This window comes from Castor canadensis, chromosome 7 (assembly GCF_047511655.1).
Source record: "Castor canadensis chromosome 7, mCasCan1.hap1v2, whole genome shotgun sequence".
Lineage (NCBI taxonomy): Eukaryota > Metazoa > Chordata > Mammalia > Rodentia > Castoridae > Castor > Castor canadensis.
The window spans coordinates 100,378,822-100,401,500 of record NC_133392.1 but is presented as its reverse complement, the minus strand read 5'-3'; positions in this window follow the sequence as shown (position 1 = coordinate 100,401,500).

The window sequence follows — 22,679 nt, the reverse complement described above, 5'->3', positions numbered from 1 at the left end:
GTTATATCTTTCTTCTCTTCCCAATTTAAAAACTTCTCTAGCTTCTTATACCTCCATTTTTGTTCTTTCTCAGAAGCATCAACTGACCTTTATCATGCTATTAAATATATTTTTATTATTGATCATTAACATTAAAGGAAGTTTTGAGTGCCTCTCTCTCTCTCTCCCCTCTCCTTTCATCCCTCCCTCTCCCAAAATCTATCCTTGCGACCCTCTATTTAGATCAGGGGAAACAGGCTAATGATGGGCCCCATGCTCCAATGTCATCTGCAGCCCCACCATTCAGAAGACAACTCCTCTCCTCCATCTTCCTTCATTCTTCCTCTCTCTCTCCCTCTCCTAGCCCCTGTGTCTCCCTCTGCCCTACTTTCCATTAGTATTATTAGAAGAAAGATTTGTTTCTTTTACAGACTTATAACCTTAAGATCAGGGCCCACATAATCGTCTTTGTATAACTGCAAGCCATCTAGACCAGTCCTGCATCCATAATGAGCCTTTAATAAATGCTTGTGAATGAATGGTTAGTAATTTTTCTCTCTACAACAGGACAAAATTGAAATGGTATGTTGACTTACATGTGTTTCTAACTGAATATTTTTCTGAATCATGAACTAAGAAACAGGAATGGCATCAGGACAGCTGTTCAAAAGACAGCAACAATCACAAAATGTAAAGAACTTTCCCATTCACAATGGCAATCAAAACTAAAATACTTAGAAATAATTTTCTCAAGAAATGTGTGATTTCTTTTTAAATGTTGGAAACCACATTTATCAAGACATGAAGGAAACCTTGAACAAATGGAAAGGCATATTATTCTCTGGGAGCTAAAAACCATGCATTATAAAAAAATGACACAGCTTCCCAAAATTGCTTTACACTTTTTCAAGCCATTAAGAAACTCAACCAAGAATATGATAATACTTTCAATTTTCACCCTTAGCCAAAGGGAGAGAGGCAATTTCTGAGGCTTCTATTTTGTGCACACCACTATCCTTTATCCTACAGCCCAAGGAACTTGTGAGAGTGTTCTGTCAACCTCTAAGGTAAATACATTTCAATTATACACTTGAGTCTGAGGGAAAGGGCTACTTGATGGGCTTATGAGCAAAATGTACCCCTACTGAGCAAGATGGATATTAGGACTCCATGTAGCATCTGGACCCCACTGACCACTGCTCTATCAGGAAGTACCATTGTGACTCTTCTTTCAATGACAACTTGAACAGCTGTCTCTGATAGTCTAAAATGTCTGGGTATTTTCCTTTCTCCATTATATGGTCACAGAAGTAGAAGACCCTAGTTCTTCTGGAAAAGAAAAGAGGGAGTCATCACCATAAATTCTTTCCCTATGCTCTGTGATTCTTTCTCATGGATATACAGTGTATCTTTTAGACAATGGGTTCTAGATCTGATAATTGCCTGATTCAGGATCAAATCATGACTCTTATTTGGGACAAGAGTCTTCAGCTTTCTGACCATCATGCTCAATAAATTAAGCAGATCCTAGTTCACTGCCAATATACTGTGCCTACAGGAACACTGTGCTCTATGAATACCTCTATGGCTCTTAACAGGTCAACTCTAAACTTGGTATTCATTAAAATAATTCTGCCCATTTTGCTTCTGATGGTTGCATGATGACACTTTTCCCCTATAAATTCAGAATCTTTTCCACTGGGCAGTCCAGCTCCAGGACAGCCCTGGGTTACAGAGGACAGCTACCACTGAACTTCTCCATGATCATAATATCTCCATAACTAGCATATTCCTTGTTGCTTTGACAAACAGTGCTCTTTATCTGCACATAATTGACTGGCACTCTAGCAAGCTCCACTGATTGAGTTTTTGAATTCCTCTTCCCCCATATTCCATAGCAATTCTATGGACTTCTACTTTATTTAGTGTAGGCTGTCCCCTTTTCCCAGTTTCAACCACCATTCTAGGAGCATATTTGTGTTTTTTGGGGTCCTTATCAGGCCCTTGAATACTTTGTTCTAGGAAAATGTTTTCATACCAATAAACTCTCTTTTATCGAATTTTATATTATATCCTTTCAATCGGCACCTTCAGTATCCAGTCTCGTATATAGAAACTATGCCCTGGCAGGGAGTATCTTCCTTGGGCAAAGGAGCAACCCTCAGTAGAAAGCAATTTAGCATCCACTAGGACTCATGCCTGAAACAACTGTTATTATCATGGCCACCAAATAGCAACTTTTACTTTATCCCTTTAGTTTATGCATCTCTAAGACCCTATTGTAACAAATATAAAATAAGGGATAAGTTGATATTTGAAGAGAAAACATAAATGACCCAGCATGAAAACCATGATTACAGCTCCAGAAATCAAAGAGAGGGAATGTAAGCTTGTATAAGCAGTTTATCTCTGTGGATCAAAATCCAGGTAATCATCCTCTAGCAACCTTCATTCAACGTTTCCTTTTTGTTTATTTTGCTTCTCTTTTTTCTCTAAAATTCAAGTAAAGTAAAATTATACTTTTACTTAAAAATTTTCTAAGTACAGTATATATCATCTCGTCTGTCTTAGCTTGGGCTGCCATAATAAATACCATAGACTAAGTGGCTTAAACAACAGAAATTTATTTCTCACAATTATGGAGGCTGGGAAGTCCAAGAACAGAGACTAGTTGAGTTCTGGTGAGGGCTCTCTTCTTAGCTTCCAAAGGACATGCTTCTTTTTGTTTTCTCAGATGTACTGAGAGACCCCTTCCCCTTCTTCTAAGGTCCCCTTTCAATCTCATTACTTTTTAAAGATCCCATCTCTAGGTACATGGGGGTTGGGCTTCATCATACAAATTTGGGAGAAGGGACACAAGTCAGTCCACAACATTATCTTTAAATGATGGTCTTAAAATATTAATTATTATATTGTAAAGAGAGTTGTCAGAAATAATTATTTGTATAAATTTAACTTTGGTGTTTTCTGAGTGGTAAGAATTTTTGCTTTTCTTTTCTCTTTGCACTTTTCAACCTATTGCCTGAATATTTTTACAAAGTTACTTTAAAAAATTATAAACAAAGGTGCTGTTGTTTTCAGCAGCACCCTTGTTTGCTATGGTGTTGAACTGAAAGCAAGGAAAGTAGTTTTGTTCATTAGGAAAATTCTGTGCTTCTAACTCACTCAGTGTTTCTCAAACATCCCTATAAAATACTCCTAGAAACACAACACACCTAAAAATTCTTGGAAGAGATAGGGGAAAATGCAGGAGGTAGAACGAATTTTTAGAGGTAAAACAAGATGTATCCTATCTCAAGTAAGAAATGTCTTTGAAGTCTTGTATTATAACCTTTAAATTGACTTGATTTTTCCATTTTTCTCCATAATAGATCTCTGCTTCCTTATAAAAATATTTAAAATTACTTATGCTTGAGTAAAATTCATGTCCAAGTAAAATGTATCAGTATTTATCCTGGGGCTTTTAGTGCTCCTTGATTCAATCAGCTTACATGTAGGCATAGTCTTGGGCTTCTTTCTCTCTTCACTGACTAGATGATCATTTTTTAAATCATGGTGTCTAAATCTGTATCTCCAGAGCCACCTACACAGCAGTCAGCTTTATCTCACTTGTATTTATTTATTTATTTATTTGTGGAACTAGGGATTGAATCCAGGGCCTCTCACATGCTAGGAAGTCACACTATCACTGACCTACATCCCTAGCCCTTTTCATTTTATTTTAAAACAGGATTACCTTAACTTTCCCAGGCTGGCCTTGAATTTGCAAACCTCCAACCTCAGCCTTCTGAATAGCTGGATTATAGGCATAGGCACCACACCCAACCTGACTTCACTTCTTGATGTCTGATAAACATTTTGAATTTTAAATATCCAGTAGGGAATTCATGTTCTTTCTCCAAATCTTGTCCATTTCTACTCAAAATCACTACCTTTTCATCTAGGTGTGCAAGTCAGCAACCAAATAAACCCACAACATCTCAAAATCCCTCATACTCACATCCAATATATCTTCAAACTTTCAGTTTCTGAAACTGACACCAGTTGGATTATTTCTCAAAGTTCACCACTGCCATCACCACTACCATTCCAGTCCAAGCTACCATAATCTTTTCCAGACTACTAAAATATTTAAATTTCTACTCAAATTTCAGTACCTCAAAATGATGACGTCCAAACGAAACTCTTAACTATTCCTATTCAGAAAGGTATTAACTTTATCCTAAAGAGTTTTCCCTACATTTTGCTCTAGTAGTTTTAAAGTTTTAAGACTTTAAAATCTTTGAAACATTTTGAATTAACTTTTGTGTAGGGAGAGATAGGGATCTAGTTTCGGTCTTCTACATGTGAATATCCAGTTTTCCCAATACCACTTGTTGAAAAGGCTTTCCTTTTTTCCAATGTGTGCTTTTAGTGCCTTTTTGAATATCAAATGGTCATAGATCCATTCCATACAATTGATTTTCATGTATGTTTTGGGCCAGTGGTATGGTGTTTTTATTACCATGGCTTTATAGTATAATTTTAAATCAGGTATTATAATACATTCAGCATAGCTCTTTTTGTTAAGGATTTCTTTGGCTATTCAGGATCTTTTTATTAAATTTAGGATTGATTTTTTTCTATTTCTATAAAAAATGACATTTAAATTTTTATGGGAATTATATTGAACTTACAGCTTTCTTTTAGAAATATAGCCATTTTTACAATATTAATTCTGCCTATCGATGAACATGGTGTGTTCTTCAATTTCTTTCTTCAAAGTTTTAGAGTTTTCATTATGGAAGTGTTTTACCTCCTTAGGTTTATTCCTAGGTATTCAATTTTTTAGGCTATTATGATTAGAATTATCTTCCTGATTTCTTTCTCAGCCTGTTTGCTATTGGTATATGGAAAAGCTACTGATTTTTGTATGTTGATTTTATATCCTGCTATTTTTGCAAAAAAAGGTATATCAGATTTAAGATTTGTTTGGTGGAGTTTTAGAATCTTTTAAGTAGGATCATATAATCTACAAATAGAGATAATTTGACTTTTTGTTTTCCTATTTGTGTCACTTTTATTTATTTTCTTTTGCCTTATTGCTCTGGCTAAGAATTCAAGCACTACATTGAATTAGAGTTGAAAGAACACCTTTGTCTCATTTCTTACTAGAGGAAATGGTTTCAGATTTTTCCCAATTAGTACAATAATGACTATAGATTTATCATACATAGCTTTTAATATATTGAGTACAGTCTTTCTGTTCCTAATTTATTCAACATTTTTTATCAAGAAGGGATGTTGAATTTTGTCAAAGACTTTTTATGCATCTGTTGAGATAATCATGTGATTTTTCTCCTTTATACTGTTTATGTGCTGTATTAGGTTTATTGATTTGGATATATTGAACCATTCTTCTATCCTTAGAATGAAACCAACTTGATCATGGTATATGATCTTTTTAGTGTGTGGCTGAATCTAATTTGCAAGTATTTTATTGGAAATTTTTGCATCTCTGTTCATCAAGAAAATTTTTCTATAATGTTTTTGTTATGACCTTATCAGGTTTTTGTATCTGGGTAAACTGTTTTTTCCCTTTCTATTTTATGGATAATTCTAGTAGCATTGTTGTTATATCATTTTTAAAGGTCTAGTGCAAGTCAGCAGTGAATTGATCCAGTGCTGGACATTTTTTTGTTGGGAGAGTTTGTTACTGTTTCAAATTCAGTGTTTGTTATATAGTTGTTTAGGTGCTTTATAATATCTAGGTTTAATTTTGGTAGGTCATATGCATCTAGAAACTTATCCATTAATTCTAGAATTTGTAGTTTATTAAGATAAAGGTTTCAAAGTATTCCCTAATACTTAAGAGTATACAGGATTTTATTTTATCTTTGCAACTTTCTGCAAGTCTGAAGCAATTTAACATAAAATGATCAAAAACACCAATTTAATCAGGTGTTTGTAGCATTTACAAAGAATTGTGTATCCTCTTTAAAATTTTAAATTATGAACTGATCTTTATCGGAGCTTTAACCATGAGACTCTGGTACATCTGGGTTGAGACATTTTTGTATTGGTTCCTTTTAGGCAATCTATGTTTTTTCTTTTTATTAAAAAGAGACTGCAATAATAGACCCAACTTCAAAGCCTCCTGTCGACATTGCATTTTCCACAGAAAGTTTGCTAATGAGTTACTGGAAATTGCTGGTTTTCAGAAACTGAGGGTGAGCAAAAAGTGGTTGGATGACAAATAATTTTTAGGAAGCCCATTCTAATTTATGCTTGCTATCCCACCCTCACAGTTCATGGAAGCCATGTTATATTAAAATACACATTTCAGGCAAATAGTTAAGCCAGTGGCTCTGAGAAACAAATAACTGCACCGTGTTACAGGACAGCACATTTTTGCCATGTGCATTTTTGCCACTCATTAACATGGTTTCCAGTGAGAATGATGTTTCCGACTGTTGAAAACCCCAAAGCAGACCCCACATGAAATCCCTTCCGGTTCTGCACCTGGTTTCCCCTTCCCCTTTCTTACAAGCCCCTCCACAGTGACACCTAGGCCTGGTTCCTGTCACTGGTTAGGCTACAGTTTCAAATCTCAAGTCCGTGTTCTGTTTTCCCTCTGGGTCTTGCTGGGGGTTTATCGACGAAACACAGACTCCTCATAATCTGTTTGAAAAGCCCACTGCATTCCTCCGGAAGATGTGATCATCCTTCAGTGGTAGACCCTGCCTGTGTGTTGTCATTGCAGGGCATCCTGTCTGTGAGCCATGTACGAAGGGAAGAGGAATTGGGGGAAGGGGTTGCTTCCACTTTACTAGTGAAACAACCTTCCATCTGCCAAAAAACAAGATCCAATTGTCCTTTGGGAACTCTCTAGATTTCACTTTGGAAGCCATCTGCTCGCTCCTTGTGTGTTGACTCTCCAGGGAAAGCCTGGCTGTTCAAAGTCTTGGCCTCATGTTCAGGGAAACTCCACACCCAAGCCAGCCAAGATTCAGGTTGTCCGTCTTGGAGAGAACATTTTGTGGATACACCACTTTGCACGTGTATATCCTTTGGGCAAAAAAAAAAAAAAAATCCAGAAATGAAACTGAGTTTCCTAATTATGCAAATAAGTATCACATATTCTCCTTTTTAAATAAAATTATCATTAAATACTGCAAACAGAACTGAATTTCAATTTCAGTTCTGCCAAGTAACCACCACATGACCATGGGCAAGTGGAAGATGAAAACTGGACATTGAATGGGCTGAACTCAGTAAGATATAAGCAGGAAAAATTAAAACAGAAACCATTCAAAAGTCTGAATCTTCAGACTTACTCCCAGCTATTTCTTCTTCACTCTTACAATGAAGTCTTGGAAGGCTTTGAAATCTTTCCATTATGCTTAGGTAATAAAAGTACTGCTGCTACTTTTATGCATAAGGATAGTCTGTCTACCAGACAAAAAATGCCATTGCTCCTTAATCTTACCAGTGTGGTGTTACTTTAAGCCTAGAAATCCCAAATGAGAGAGGGGCACACTTGTTTTTTTTCTTTACCTTGTTCTTCTCATCCTCCTCATCCTGTTCTTTGAATTTCTCTGGGTCTATCAGGCTTGAATGACTTGAAGTACTATGTGATGGAACCCTTTGGATATAGCAATGTTGCAAAGCTGATTCTGTTTGCGGGGTGCTTTTGAGAGTTCCTCAATGATATCCCCACTGGACCCCTCCAATCATCCCACCTTGATACTTACTTTTGCTCGTCTTTACATATGTAGTACCAACTACCTTATTGGGTTGCATCCAATTTCTCGCTGTAGGAGTAGAATTCAGAGTTGCTCCATATCACTGTCTCCCAAGTGGCTATTATCAAGTTCATGAGGAAACTACTGCATTGTTGTCTCACCATGCTGATGATGGAAAAGCATTTTGCTCCCAAGGGTAACTCCTTCTTCTCTTTCTACTGTCTTGAACCAATCTATCTCCAGTCTCTCTTGCTCTTCTTTGCTTCTAGACACCAGGATAACAGGTCAAACCATGTAAACAATTCCTTGAGGCTGTCTTTCTTATTTAGCTCAGGGGGAGGATACAACATCCCTGTTATCTCACAAGAGTAGAAATACTTTCTCCAAAGTAAATCTTTTCCCAGTCATTTCAGCTTCAATTTTTTAAATCTCTAACGTAGATGATAACTCAGTATCTCAAAATCAGGTCCATAGAATTTTAGGTTCTGTATTCTGCATTAGTAGATAATATGTATTACATCATGATTGATTGATGGGACCTGATAGCACTCAAAAGGGAAATTGGCAATTGATAGGGAACAAAATCTTACATGAAAAACAATAAATCTCCTAGACCAGATTAGCTTATGCTTATGTAATCTGAAGATTTATCTTTCCTTAATTCTGCAAAATTTTTCAAATGGAACTTCCCACCACTCATTTTATTACATCTTTCTGGAATATCTATAAAATACATTGGCACTTCTTATTCCATCACCCAAATTTCTTAAGTTCTTACATGTATTTTTCACCATTTATCGCTCCGTGCTAGCTCCAGTTCTGCAAATACAAAGTTGTTACCTAAACCCTTTGCTGGAAATACCTACAATTGGTGGTAAATTTTTAATATGTTAATGCACAGCTGAGTTCTTAGGAAAGTATGAGAAATCACCAAAGGTCAGATGTGAGACATAAACTAAAAGAAAGAGTGGTAAGGATATAAACTGGATCGATGTTAACTTCCCCTGGCATAACTTTAAGAGGGAAGAACCAAGATATTGACAATTTCAGAATGTGTTTTTAACATCCACATACAAATTTCCAATGAAGTTTTAGGCCCACATATTGGGAGGGAATAGGATCTTGGGAACTGAGAGCTCTTGTTTCACAGAAAGCTGAAACAAGTCCAATGTCTACTGCACCTGCAAATGACAGGACAAAAACAATCTACCCACTGTGAAAAGATAGCAAGGAAGCTTCTCAGTGGATGGAAGAAAGTCCTCTGAGACTTTGTAGCCACAGGGATAAAATTCCTATGTATTTTGGTTTCAAAATTTTACCACCTTTGTAGCTTGGGAAACCTTAAGCCATAAAACAATAACAATGACAAAAACAAACAAAAAGACTCCAAAATTGATCTAGCCCAAAGTTATCCATAGATTGCCTAAAAGGAACCAATACAAAAATGTCTCAACCCAGATGTACCAGAGTCTCATGGTTAAAGCTCCGATAAAGATCAGTTCATAATTTAAAATTTTAAAGAGGATACACAATTCTTTGTAAATGCTACAAACACCTGATTAAATTGGTGTTTTTGATCATTTTATGTTAAATTGCTTCAGACTTGCAGAAAGTTGCAAAGATAAAATAAAATCCTGTATACCCTTAATGTCATATTCTCCCAATGCTTAAGGTAAGAATCATACCTATCATGTATATACTTTTTAGGGAGGTTGAGACTGGGGTTTGAACTCACTGCTTCACGTTTGTAAAACAGGCACTCTACTGCTCGAGACACACCTCCAGTCCATTTTGTTCTGGTTACTTTGGAGCCTCCCAAATAGCTAGGATTATAGGCATGAACCATCAGCACCTGGCTCATATATATTTTGCTGAATAATTTGAGAGTAAGTTACAGACATAATACCATTAACTGCTAAGTACCTCTGTATGTATTTCATAAAATGAGAATATTCTCTTATATAACAACAGTTTATAATGTCAGGAAATAAACACTGTTTTAACTCAATTATCTGATCTACAGACCTTGTAAAATTTGTAAGTTGTCCATGAAAAACAGTTTTGCTAGTTTAAAATCCAATTTAGGACTAATAAATTGTACTTACTTTTCTTTTGTCTTTTGATCTAAAATCCTTCCTCAGTCTTTGTCTTTTACGAACATGATATTTTTGAACAGTAGAGTCAAATTGTTTAGCATAATATCTCCTAAGCTTGGTAGGCATTGTGGACAAATACCACAGAAATACTGTTGTGTCTTTCTCAGTGCACCATATCAGAAGCAAAGGATGTCTGTTTGTGTGATTGACAGTAAAGGTTAATGTTGACCACTTGATTAATTTATGCTGAGTTTTTTTCAGTATGAAGTTACTATTTCTCCTTTGTAATTAATAATTTCATGAATGGAGATACTTTTATACTGTGCAAATATCTTATTTCTTGTCAAACTTGAACCCACTGGTTTTAGGAGCCAGTGATGGATCTTGCCTAAAACAAGTGCCAATTTTGGTTGATTGGTAATTCATAAATTTAAATTTGTTTTTATATGATATATAGAACATAAAATTTAAATTAATTTATTTTTTTAAATTAAAATTAATTAAATTAAAGAAAAAGAAACTGGGACAAAAGAACAGATTGCTACAATAATTGAGAATCAACTTGTAGCAGTCTTGTAGACAACAGTAGAAGTAGCAAGCGAGAGTAGTTTCAAGCTAAGGAAAATTACTATCAATATAGCTTTTTATCTCTAGCTAAAGAACCGTTCAAGAATGCAATTACATAAGCTTTTTAAGATAGGAAAATGCTAAAAAGTTTTATTATTAATGATTACTCATTACTAAAATGTCTTAAAAACTCTATGCAGTATGAAAAATCCTAAAATGCGCTCCATGATTGTTGCCCCTGTTGCAAACACGCATTTCACTAGTTATTCAATCCAATATTAACCTAGGTGCTGTCATGGATGGATTTTGCTGATGTATCGGCCATCCCCAAAGCAGTTGATCTTAACATAGGGACACTATCATAATTCCTTTAATTCTGAGCCTATAAGTGAGGAAGATTAAAAAATGTGTGAGAGTATGTGAAGGGGGCTACACAGCAAGGTACTGTGGACTACTTCTAGGAGCCAGGAGTGAACTCTGACCAACAGTCACCAATAGAATGGGAACCTAAGCCCCATGACCACAAAACAAAACAACAAAAAAAAGCCAGTTCTGTTAATATGCTGACTGATCTTGGAATCATATTATTTCCCAGAGCCTCCAAATAAGTCAAGCCCCATAATTTTCCACTATTAACTTTATTATATCTTTGTGTTTGCAAACATGCATCTTTATATAGGCAAGCATATAAAGACATATATGCACCCTTATTACAGTTATGAGGTTTATACTTTTGTTCAGCAGTAAAGCTTCATAGTTGAAAGTATAAACTTGGGAGTCCAAAGGTCTTGGTCCAAGTCTAGCTCCTCCATTCATAAACTATGTGAATTTTGGGAAAGTATTTCTTTTTTAGAAATTAGAATAAGAAAAACTTTATAAATTATATAAATACACAGAAATTAAATAGCATGTTCCTGAACAACCAATAAATAAATGAAGAAATTAAAAAGGATATTAAAATAGAGTTCTTGACACATATGAGGAGGCACATCCTTTTGAGCCAGGACTGGAGGTTTCCATTAGCTCTAGCACTTATTATATAATTCATTTTGGGGAAAATATTTCTTTTTTTTTCCAGGATCTCATTATTTAGCCTAGGTTAGCCATGATCTTGCAATCCTCCTGCCTCAGCCTCCCAAGTACTGGGATAACAGGCATGAACCACGTGCCTAGAGGGGAAAAAATCATAATCTTATGAGCTCCAGATTTGTTAAAATCTATTAAATGGAGAGGATAATAATAGTAATTGCCTCATAGGCTGTTCATTGAAGGTTTTTTGTTTGTTTGTTTTTGTTTTTGGAAGTGCTGGAGTTTAAACTCAGGGTCTTGCTCTTACTAAGCTGGCAGTCTACCACTTGAGCCACACCCTAGTCCTTTTTGCATAGGGTCTCATGATTATGTCCAAACCTGCCTGGACCATCATCATCCTATTTGTGAACTGTGCTTAGCGAGGATGACAGGTGCATATCACCATGCATAGTTTTTATTGACTGAGTTGGGGTCGTACCTGGGCTGACCTCAGACCACAGTCCTTCCGTTCTCCACCTGACAGGGAGCTAGGATTATAGGTGTAGCCACCACACCTAGTCTGTTCATTGAATTTTAAATTTCAATTACTATTATTCATTTTAAAATAATCTTTTTCAAAAAGTCATTGTTATTTTCTTACAGTGTCCTGTCACTTCATAAAAACCACATAACAGTGATCTGACTATTATGATAGAGTTGAGAAAATCATGTTCTTGAAGTTACAATGTGTCTTTGAGCTCTAATATCTGAGATATTTCCTCAGACTTCACCAGTGAGCAATCCTTAATGATCTGCTAAGAGAAAAGATAAAAAATTATCAGAGTCACCTTGTGACAATATTCACCTACATAATAATTTCAGACTAAAAGTTGTAATCGTGCAATAACAGAATTAAACAGTATGATGCACTAAAGAACAATGCTGATATTAGCCAATGGTTGGGTTTTTTATAAGAGAAGACACAAGACTGAAAAGAAAAAACAATATGATCTACATGTACTCGATATCTATAATATTAAATTAATAATTATGGTGTAATAGAAACAGACAATTATTCTGAGCCTAAAAGTAATCCCTCATGTTGGTGCTCTATGCTTCAGTTTGCAAATACACTTCATAGCATCACTAGAGCATGCACATGTTAGGTTGGGAGCCCTTATCTGAAGCATGAAAATTATACTGAAAACCTTAGACAATGAATTCAAGACATCTCAGAAAGACTTTCTCTTAAGCAATATTAATAGTACATGCAATGGTATAGAATCTGTCTTACTTCCCAGAAAGATTGGGAAATAATCTGGCATGGTGGACGATTTGGCTGTTACCTGGCATGGCATACTATACTCTGCCTCCAGGGAGACTTAAGGGGAGCTCAACTAGTACAATATCTTCTATTACCACTGTGCTAAGAAACAATTTTCCTTCCTCCTTGGTCTGCCAAGATTTAAATCCCAACCAACACTGACATATTACTTAATCACTGCCTGTTTTTGCATCCAAAAATGTGAAAAAAGTTTCCTGATTCATGTGCTCTGAAGATTAAATATGCAAACTTTATTATTATTATTATTATCATTATTATTATTATTTACTTTTCACCAAGGCCCACTGGAAAACAATTAAAATGATAAAGACAATGAATGTTACTTTATGAGAGATCTTCTGTACAACATATCTATTGACTACTTATTTTATACCAGGAAATTTATATTCATTACATTTTGCTTTCCTAACAATACTCCAGAGTAAGTTCTTTTATTTCATCATTTTATAAATGATGAAAATGTGGTTCAGAGTAGTTAACTGATTTAACTGTGAGCACACAGCTTGCAACTGATTCCAAAAGTCCTATGTTCTTCCCACAATTCTACTGACATAAGAATGATACGACCTGAGTATGAAAATGATCCCAGTCATTTCTATTTTTTGAATGAAAAATAAGTCTGGTTGGATCAGGGCACCTGCATATAGCTAATTACTAGAAAGAAGCCTGGAAAAACAGGTTCAATTCTTCCACTTATGGGCTATATGACTTTTGTGAGTCTTTTCTCCTCTCTAGTTCTCATTTTCCACCTTGCAGAAAAGAGGAGCATGGACAGTCTCAGCTCCCTTACCTGTGAAACAGAAATATAAGCTTGTCTTTCCAGGGAAGTTTTGGAAATAAAAGCAACTTTTAATGTGTTTTCTAGTTATCTATTGGTCCATAAAAAACCCATCAAAAATAAAGCTTGAAACAATAAGTATTGTTTATTTTTATATTGAATATGAGTTTTGATAAAACCCAGCTAGGCAGTTTTTACTCAGGGTCTCTCATGGTATTTACTGTGGCCAGTGACTAGGGCTGGGGTCACCTTGGAAGCTTCCTTACTAACTTGCCTGGTATCTGGACTGGAAAGATTCAAAGATCCAGGGATTAGAGCTGCTGGGATTGTTGCTTTCCTCATGTCAACACTACAGACTCTCTGGTAGGAAGCCTTGGGATAGCCAGACTCCACACACACAACTAAGGCACAAATAGTCCCCTAAGAACTGCTAGATGATATGAAGCCTTTCTCAACCAAAGAAGTCACACATCACTCTTTTTCACTTTATTCATTAATGAAGTTTGAATAGGAGGGGACTGAGTTTCTATGTCTTGATAGAAGTATGAAAGAATTGAACACATTCTTTAAAAACATCCTTTAAAACCACCACAAGTTGCTATGGTGCATAGGTATTGTTATGCAACTGTACATTATTTTCTTTGGTGATTATTAACAACAACTTTAATCATATTAATGTGTAACATTTCACACTAAGTCAATTCTAAGGCTGCCTTCTCTAAATGTGAAATGGTTGTGTTCTCAGGTAATATCTCCCAACTTTTGTATCAGCCAAAATAAAACATAAGTTGGAAAAAACATTCTCATAGATATTACAAAACATGATGTCATCACTAGTCAAGTTTATTTAAAAAAAGGTCATCTGCTTTAAAATGTTTGTCCTCTAGTTTTTCTTCTGTCTATTGACATGGATAATCAGAAAGGGACCATAGTAAGTTTTTCAGGTTATTTGGTCACTTTGGCAAATGTCACTGATATGTTGATCTGTGCTATGCTATCTTGGCCTTTCAGCTATTAGCTATATAATTTGGAAAGCAAGGAAAATAGGAAGTATGGGTTCTCCCATAAGCTAACAGAGTCTTAGAAGTGCAGCAGTTCTGTTACTGATTAAAGGTGAAGTCCTCCTGTAAAAGATTAAGTGACTTTGCCCATTGTTTTTTAGGGAGTTGTCTGCTTAGCCAAGACTGAATTCCAAGTCTTCTGGCACTTATTTCAGTGATCATTCATTTATCGTACACAGTTTCTCAACATCACTGCAAAAGCTTACATGATTTTCTACTTGAGTACAAAATGCATTGAGAAGTGTCTCTGAGTAGTTATTCCTTAGTGTCTTGTTGATTAAGCCCATTCCTATGAAATTTATAGTGGTAACAATGTGCCTTGGTAATAATGACAAATTCTTGTATTAGATGTAAATAAACCAGTAAATATCAACCATTTCTTTGATTCATTGCTACAATTCACAATCCACAAATTTATCTAAACTCTTCTTGAATTTAAAGATTTCAATAATTTTGAAAAATCACCATTCTAGAGCTCTTCAAAACTACAAGGGTACCCATAAATTTATTGAGAGCTAATCAACTCACTCAGCTTTTATCTCTCTATTACAAAAAGGTATAAAATTTTAAATTACATATTTCATAACTATTCTGAATGATTTGATTGTTACTTTCTCAATCTATTTCAGCTCCAACTTTTTTTAAAATGTGTATTCTGGGTAGAAATTTATATTTTGTGCTCTGATTTTAGTACATGTCATTATGCATATAGCAACAGTGACTGTAATACATAGGAATATATCCTGTCTCTTCTTGTGCTCTATAATGTATCCCAAATATTATTTTAGGATCCTTCTCAACACAATCCCTATGAGTCGACTCAATAAGCTCAGAATATGAAGACCAGTTGAGACTACTGGACCAGCAAAGTAAAGTGAGCACATGTTAACATCCTGATTCTGTGATGCCCTAGTAAAGTAACAACAAAGCAATTAAAAAATGTATATGTATATATATGTATATATATATATGTGTGTGTTTATATATTTTAATTTATATGTGTATATAATAATATTCTAAAAGGATAGAGGAATGGAAAAAAGTCATTAAGAGCTGAAAGTTGTCCATGAAAAATTTTGGAAAATAGAAAATAGGGAAACAGTATATGTGAAGGAACTGCCTAGAATACATAGACAGAAAAAAAGCTTGTGTTCTCTCCAGAAGTCTAAAAAGGCTCAGAACTTGGAACTTAGACCTTACAACAAGGCACTGATTTTTCTATGTATTTTGTCTTCAATCTCCTCTACCTTCATAACACAGAACTCCCAAAACTGAGATATCTCCCTTTCCACTCCCCAATTCCCAGGAAAACCAGCAGTGGTTGGATTCCTCAATGATAAAGTTGATGGCTCCAGTGCAAACACTTCTGCTTTATGACATTTGAGATCCCTCCATGTGACAGACAGGTCCTTTAACTCTGATGTAAAGCACAGACTAACAAGCTGTAGGCACACAAAATATCTGTATTACAAAGTTTCTGCAAAATTTACTTAAGAATTAAAGTCACCTAACCAAGAAATAAACCAAAGTAAAGAACTCAGATATGGAGAAACTGAGAATATCTACTGATGAAACAAGAGTCATTTTAACACAGAACATGCAAGAAACAACTGTAGTGGGAATTATAGTAACTTAATGCAGTTATAATGAACATTGAGAAGATGTAAACAATAATAAAATAACTAGGAAAATTGAGAGAAAAGGACATGAGTGGTGAGAAGACATAAAAATAAGGGTGATGCAGGTGGGACTCAATCAAAACAGTCTAAAATTAAAACTAAAACATTTAAAAATAATTAATTTTAATAATGTCTCCCCATTAAATGTTCAGGATTAAGAAATAGATACTTTTCATGTTGAGAAAACCTTTATTTGATATTCTGTAATTCCCTTTGTTTCACTTTTTCCTTCTTAAATTTAATAATATGTAATATTAAAAAATCTAAGGGAATGATTCCATTTTTATAAAATAAGATTTTTCATTTTATCACTCATTCACAAAAGCAGCCTTCTCCTATCTCCATACATGTGTCAGGCAATATTAATCAAGTGAATATGTATATAGTTAAGAGAGGTTTCCTTTGGGATTGAGGAGAGGGGAAGGTAGAATTTTACTTTTTATTTTGTGCCCTGTTGTGCTGGCTGCATTTTCTGTACTAATGCTAAGTATCATTTAAATCAATTAGAATTGCATATGATTTAACATTTTAAAAACACTTGCATACATGCTTTATCTAACTCAATGTTCAGTACCACTTTATAAAGTAAGCATTATTATCCCTACTTCATGGAAAATGAATCAGGTGCTAAAAGTAATATAATTTCTCCCAAGTGGCATATCAAATAAGTGGTGTGTCTTGACTCTTGATCTCTATTATACATTTTACCAATTTACTTGGGCATAGCAATTGCGGATATTAAGATTAATGAAATGCAATCCTTACCTATAAGAAATAGATGTTATAGGTAACAGGAAAGCTGGTTATCCTCATTGCTACATATTCATAGATGATTAATACCATTCTCAAAATTTATTCCATTAAAGATGTATAAAGCACCTATCTATTCCAAGTACTACATTAAATGAGATGAGAGTCTGAAGAAATTTTATTTTGACTTCATTGTACCTTATTTGGATAAAGGACAATTTTTTTCCTCCTCTATCTGCAATTATGGATTGAATGTTTGTGCCCCCTCAAAAATCATATGCTGAAATCTGAACCTCCAAACTAGTGGTATCAGGAGGTGAGTCTTTTGGGAGGTAGTTAGGTCATGAGACCCATTTAATTATCATAACAATTTTTCAATATAATTATCTTAATTCATGACTTTTGGGTTTATTCCATACAGTATTAAGTATTAGCAGTTGATTCTTGCAAAATAATAATGCATGCTTATATTTATTCTTTAGTCACATGCTAATTGTTGGATAGAGTACTTTTTTTTTTTGGCAGGCCTGGGAACTGAACTTAGGGTCTACTGCTTGCTAGATAAATGTTCTGCTACTTGAGCCATGTCCCAGTCCTTAATTGTTGGATAAATACATTTTTGTTCTACATGTGTGGTGTTAGGATTCCATACTCAAGGAAAATTAAACAAATTATTAGGTAAAGAAAATAAATGCCAAAATAAGGACAATATACTCTTACTGCTTTTAGACATTACAACACATTTAATCTTTAGTCAAAACACCTGTGAGACTGGGCACACAGAACACTTGAACTTTTAACCCTCTGGAGCCCTTATGTAATGAGTTTTTCTTTTTGTGGAAATCCACAGTCTAATTAGATCATGAACATGGTTCTGAGAGTATGCTACTCATGCCATCCTTTTCTTAAATCTGTGATGCTTTTGTGCACAGAAGAAAAGGAGAAATATCTGCAAACTCCTTGCTCATAGCACATAATTGTGTTAGTTGACTTTTACATTTTTAAGTATGGTCTACCTTTGTCAGTGAGGCTGCTATACCACAATTCCTTAAACTGAGTAGTTTAAGAAATGAACATTAGTGGTAGCTAACGCCTACAATCCCAGCTATGCAAAAAAATATAATTAGGAGGACTGTGGTCGAGGCTAGCCTGAAGAAAAGTGTAAGACCCTATCTGAAAAATTACCTAAAGCAAAAATAGCCACCACAAATGAGTAAATACATAAGTACATAAATACTTTCATTTCTCACTATCCCGGAGACTGGAAGTCTTAAGTCAGGGTACCAGCATGATTGGATTCTGGTGAGGGTCTTCTTCCAGGCTGCAGGGAGAGACTTATCTTCCTGTTTTCATGTGATTGAAAGAAAGAAGGAGAGAGCACCAAGGTTTTTTTAGTTGAGCACTAACCCTGTTGGTCAGGGCTCCGGCCTTATGACCTAGTTACCTCCCAAAGGCCCCACTTACTAATACCATTACTTTGAGGGTTCAGATTTCAGCATTTGAATTTTGAGGGGACATACACATTCAGTCCATAGCTACTGGTAGAGGAGGAAATAATTTGTCCTTTATCCAATTAAGGTACAATGAAGTTAAAATAAAATTTCTCCACAGACTCAAGATTTTTCTCTAGGAAAAATAATAAGTGGTAAGAATACCTACCCCTACTCATATAGGTCATCTAACAATCTCTACAGAGTCTGCTGTCCTCTGTGTGCAGAACCTTTTGTCATCATCCTCAGCATCAGTGAACTTAACCAGCTGTGGAGCTCCAAATCATTGATAATTAAGTATTTCTATATCTCTGTGGAGGACTTGAAGAAACATGGATTATACCTGGGTATTGTAGGGCTTTAAATTTCATAAAAGAGTAAAAGCAATATAATCATTGTCTAGTCTTTTTTGATATCCTGAAATTTCTATCCCATTGAGATTTTAAAAAAAATCAAAGTAGGATCTGTCCAGATAGAGGATATCTCTAAGTTTGGCAATTCCACAACAAACAGAGAAATAGAATGAAAAATGAAAAGTTAAAAATTGTTAGTGGAATAGCTCAAATGGTAGTGCCTAGCAAGTATGAGGCCCTGAGTTCAAATTCCAATAACAACAACAAAAAAAACCAAACAGTTAAAAATCATCCATATAACCAAACAAAACCCACCAAACAACTTTTATAGGAGAGGGAAAGAAGTTTGCACTTCATGCAGACTGTCTTGCCAGCCTCAACAAACTTCCAAGGTTATATTTCATTTCTCAATTATATATATATAATATGTAGATGGGAGAAGTTAACAAGTCGTGAAAGTGCAATTCCAACTTTTCAAAACTCTGATATCTTTTGTGGAATTCTAAACAAATCATGTTCTCTTCTGTTCAATGGAGCGTAGGGAACAGTGACCTCCCCCTCCTCTTGTACTGAAAGCTGAAATTATTTTCTTCTTAGGTCAGAGAGCCTGGTCCTACACATTCATGCACTTAGTAAATATTTCTGGATGACACTTAAAGCTCTTAAAATAAAGTGCTAAATAACAACAATCATAGACTTGGGCAGTATGCCCTATTAGCACATCCTCAACTGTTACATGAGCACTCCTAAGTGAAAATTAGCCCATGGGGCCCCTCTAAAATACTTTGCTAAGAATAAGCATCATCATCTCTCATGACAGTGTTCATGAGGTCATAAGCATTTCGTATACCCCCACCTGCTTGTCAGGTCAGTATTTTTGCCTTCAGGATGTTGGCATCTAAAAAATACCAATATTTAGATCCTAATGTATTCAGGAAATAGAGTGTCCTTTCCAGGATTGAAAAACACATGGCGCTTTTAGATTCCTGATTATGCAAAATCTAGGTATAAATCAATATGGTATGTAATGTGTTTAGTAAGATTTTTCTCTTTTATTTTCTGTACTAAAGAATTGAAGTCAGGGACTCTGGCTTGTTAGGCAAGTGCTCTACCACTTTAGCCAAGGACCCAGTCCTTTCACTTTTAGTTTGATTTTTAGATAGGACCTTAAACTAACTTTCTAGGCCAGCATTGGACTACAGTCCTCATACCTTTGTCTCCCAAGTAGCTAGGACCACACACATGGGTCACCATGCCCAGCTTGTTTTTGAGATATAATCTTATTCACTTTTTGCCTGGGCTGGCCCCAACTGTGTCTGCCTCTGCTGCCTCCTTAATAGCTGGGATTACTGGTACGGGCCACCATGCCTGGCACTTTTGATTTTTAATCGCCTCCCTGACACTTGCCCAAAGACTTAGGATGAAGTTTGATGTACAGCATAGGCTCAATGTATATTTTTTTATTATCACTATAAATGTACAGCAGAGTTGATAGCCAAAAATCAGAAAGGACCTAAGACATGCCTATATCATACTATAGTCTTGAGTTTTAAATTAGGTAAAATATGTAGAATTCAAAATACAGTACAAGTATTATTGTTCCTTTCCTGATATAGTATTTATGTGGAGGGTTTTTTCTTACCAGTAATTCATAGCCTTCCCTAAGTAGATCATTTTAGCTCTCTATTCTTTAGACAATTCCTGCTTTAAACTTCCTATCCTTTTTTCTTTTTTTTTTTTTCACAACATGCCTCCAGCTCTGAGACAGCTTGTAACATTCATCCTCTCCTCTATTCCTAAATAATCTCTGCCAAAAGCTAACTGGATCCTTTGGATGATAAGTAGACATCATTGACACATAAGAACTCATGTATCACCCCGGGTCAGCATTAAGTTCAGTATTTCAGTGCCAAAAAAGGGAGTGTAAGGGCCTCATCTCACTTGTTCCAAGCATCTCACCTTCTTTCACTAAAATGTTCAAAGCATTAAGTACCTCTTTTCCATTATTAATGACCCATGATTTATCAGTTTCCAAGACCTTTTACTAAATTAATCTGAGTTAAGGTAGATGCCCTCATTTACAGATCCCATAAGTTCAAAGCTAGTTGGAGAAAAAGCAAAATATCAATTCCATATTCTTATAAATATTCAGGTTTGCATATTTTTATCCACAGTTCATCTTGTTAATGTCAGCCTCCATAATTTATTGACCATGTAAAAATATTTTAGCATGGAAAGTGGAGAAAATGAGTGAGAATAAATCATTCAGTTTCTTCCACAGCCCACAATGCAGTCCAGAGGACCTTCATTTTTAATTTTATACTCAAGTGCCAGTGGAGACAAATTGGTTAGCAGTTCATCATGGGAGCAATTCCAGAACTCATTCATTTAGACTCTAAGGACTTTTCAGTGTCACCAAAAGCAGCCAACACATATTTAGTGACCTCAGGAAGAACACAATACTTGGCAGTTTACAAAGACTATAGTGCATGCTTCAGTCCTTAAAATTCATCATCTAATTTCTTCTATCTCCTTTCCACTGGGTAAGAAACATCTGTCAACACATGTGCCATTGGCCTATTATTCTTCCTAATGTGGTTATTGAGGTTGACTCTCTATACCCTGACAGAGGAAAGTTGTTCCAACACATATGCAGGCTCCACAGGGTAACATAAAATATGCAAGGGTTAAAATGGCTTACTCCTTACCCCCACCCCTGTGACTCTACCTAGAGGGAAAACTATGCATTGTTTTAAACAATATGACTCTTTCCCATAATCCTATCTATTAGGAATTTACATTGTAAAAGTTCACTTTATTTATGTATTTTTTCTAACAGAACAACATATGTTATGCTTACATTTGAAAACAATCTCAGAAAATGGGTCTGCATGTGAATGCAGTTGGCTGGAAGTTCACATTTCCTTTAGACAAAATTTTGAACAAAACATATGTTTTTCCATCTAAGTTAGAAGATGGAAAATCATGCATTATTTTTATACTTTTGTGGCATGCCATTTAAAATCAATGCATACTTCTTCATGCACATTTTCACAAATGTCAATGTTGATACATCCATCAGATCTGATATGTTCAATCCCTTCAGCACCTGGAGAACTTGTACTCTTGAAAATATTTTTCCTTGTAACTTTTCAATTTGCTCCTGAGAATTGTAATTCTTTTTGACTAGTGATAAGTGAGGAACAGAACACTCCATCTTCGTTTCCTGCTGAAGGAATAGGAATATTTTTATATACTTACCCTTAATTTCAGGTAGACCAAAGAATGGCCGCTCTACTCACTGATATACCACAAAAACCTCTCTTCTCAAACACCAGAAGGAATGAGAAGCCAAACAGCCACTAACATGTTGTAGGTGACAAAAAAACACAAACAAGCCAACAATGTTAAATTCAGGAACTATTTAATCACAAATACACTGTGAGTAAACCATGAGAGATCATTATTTTGTCAGAAAAAACACTCATTTCTCCTTGTATTTAGGGGGAAGAAAGAAATCTTTTTCAAAAAATTCTGTTTAAAAAAAAAATAAAATTTGGCTAGAAGAGGGAAATTGTAGGCCCTCATTTTAGCTATACACATTCAAGAGTAAGGTTACCAGGAAGCCAATCAGACACTGATTAGAAAGGAGAGAGAAAAGGACATGCCCCATGAGTAAAGTAATCTAGTCAATATTAGGAATGGCAGGATGCCAGCAATAGATGTGTATGGAGAGTGACTTCCCTCGATTTATGAAGGAGGATGAAGGTAAGCAGACTATATACTATTTGCTACAGGTACCTAGAGGGATGTATATAGAGTTTTATCTTTATTTCTTTTAAGTATGTG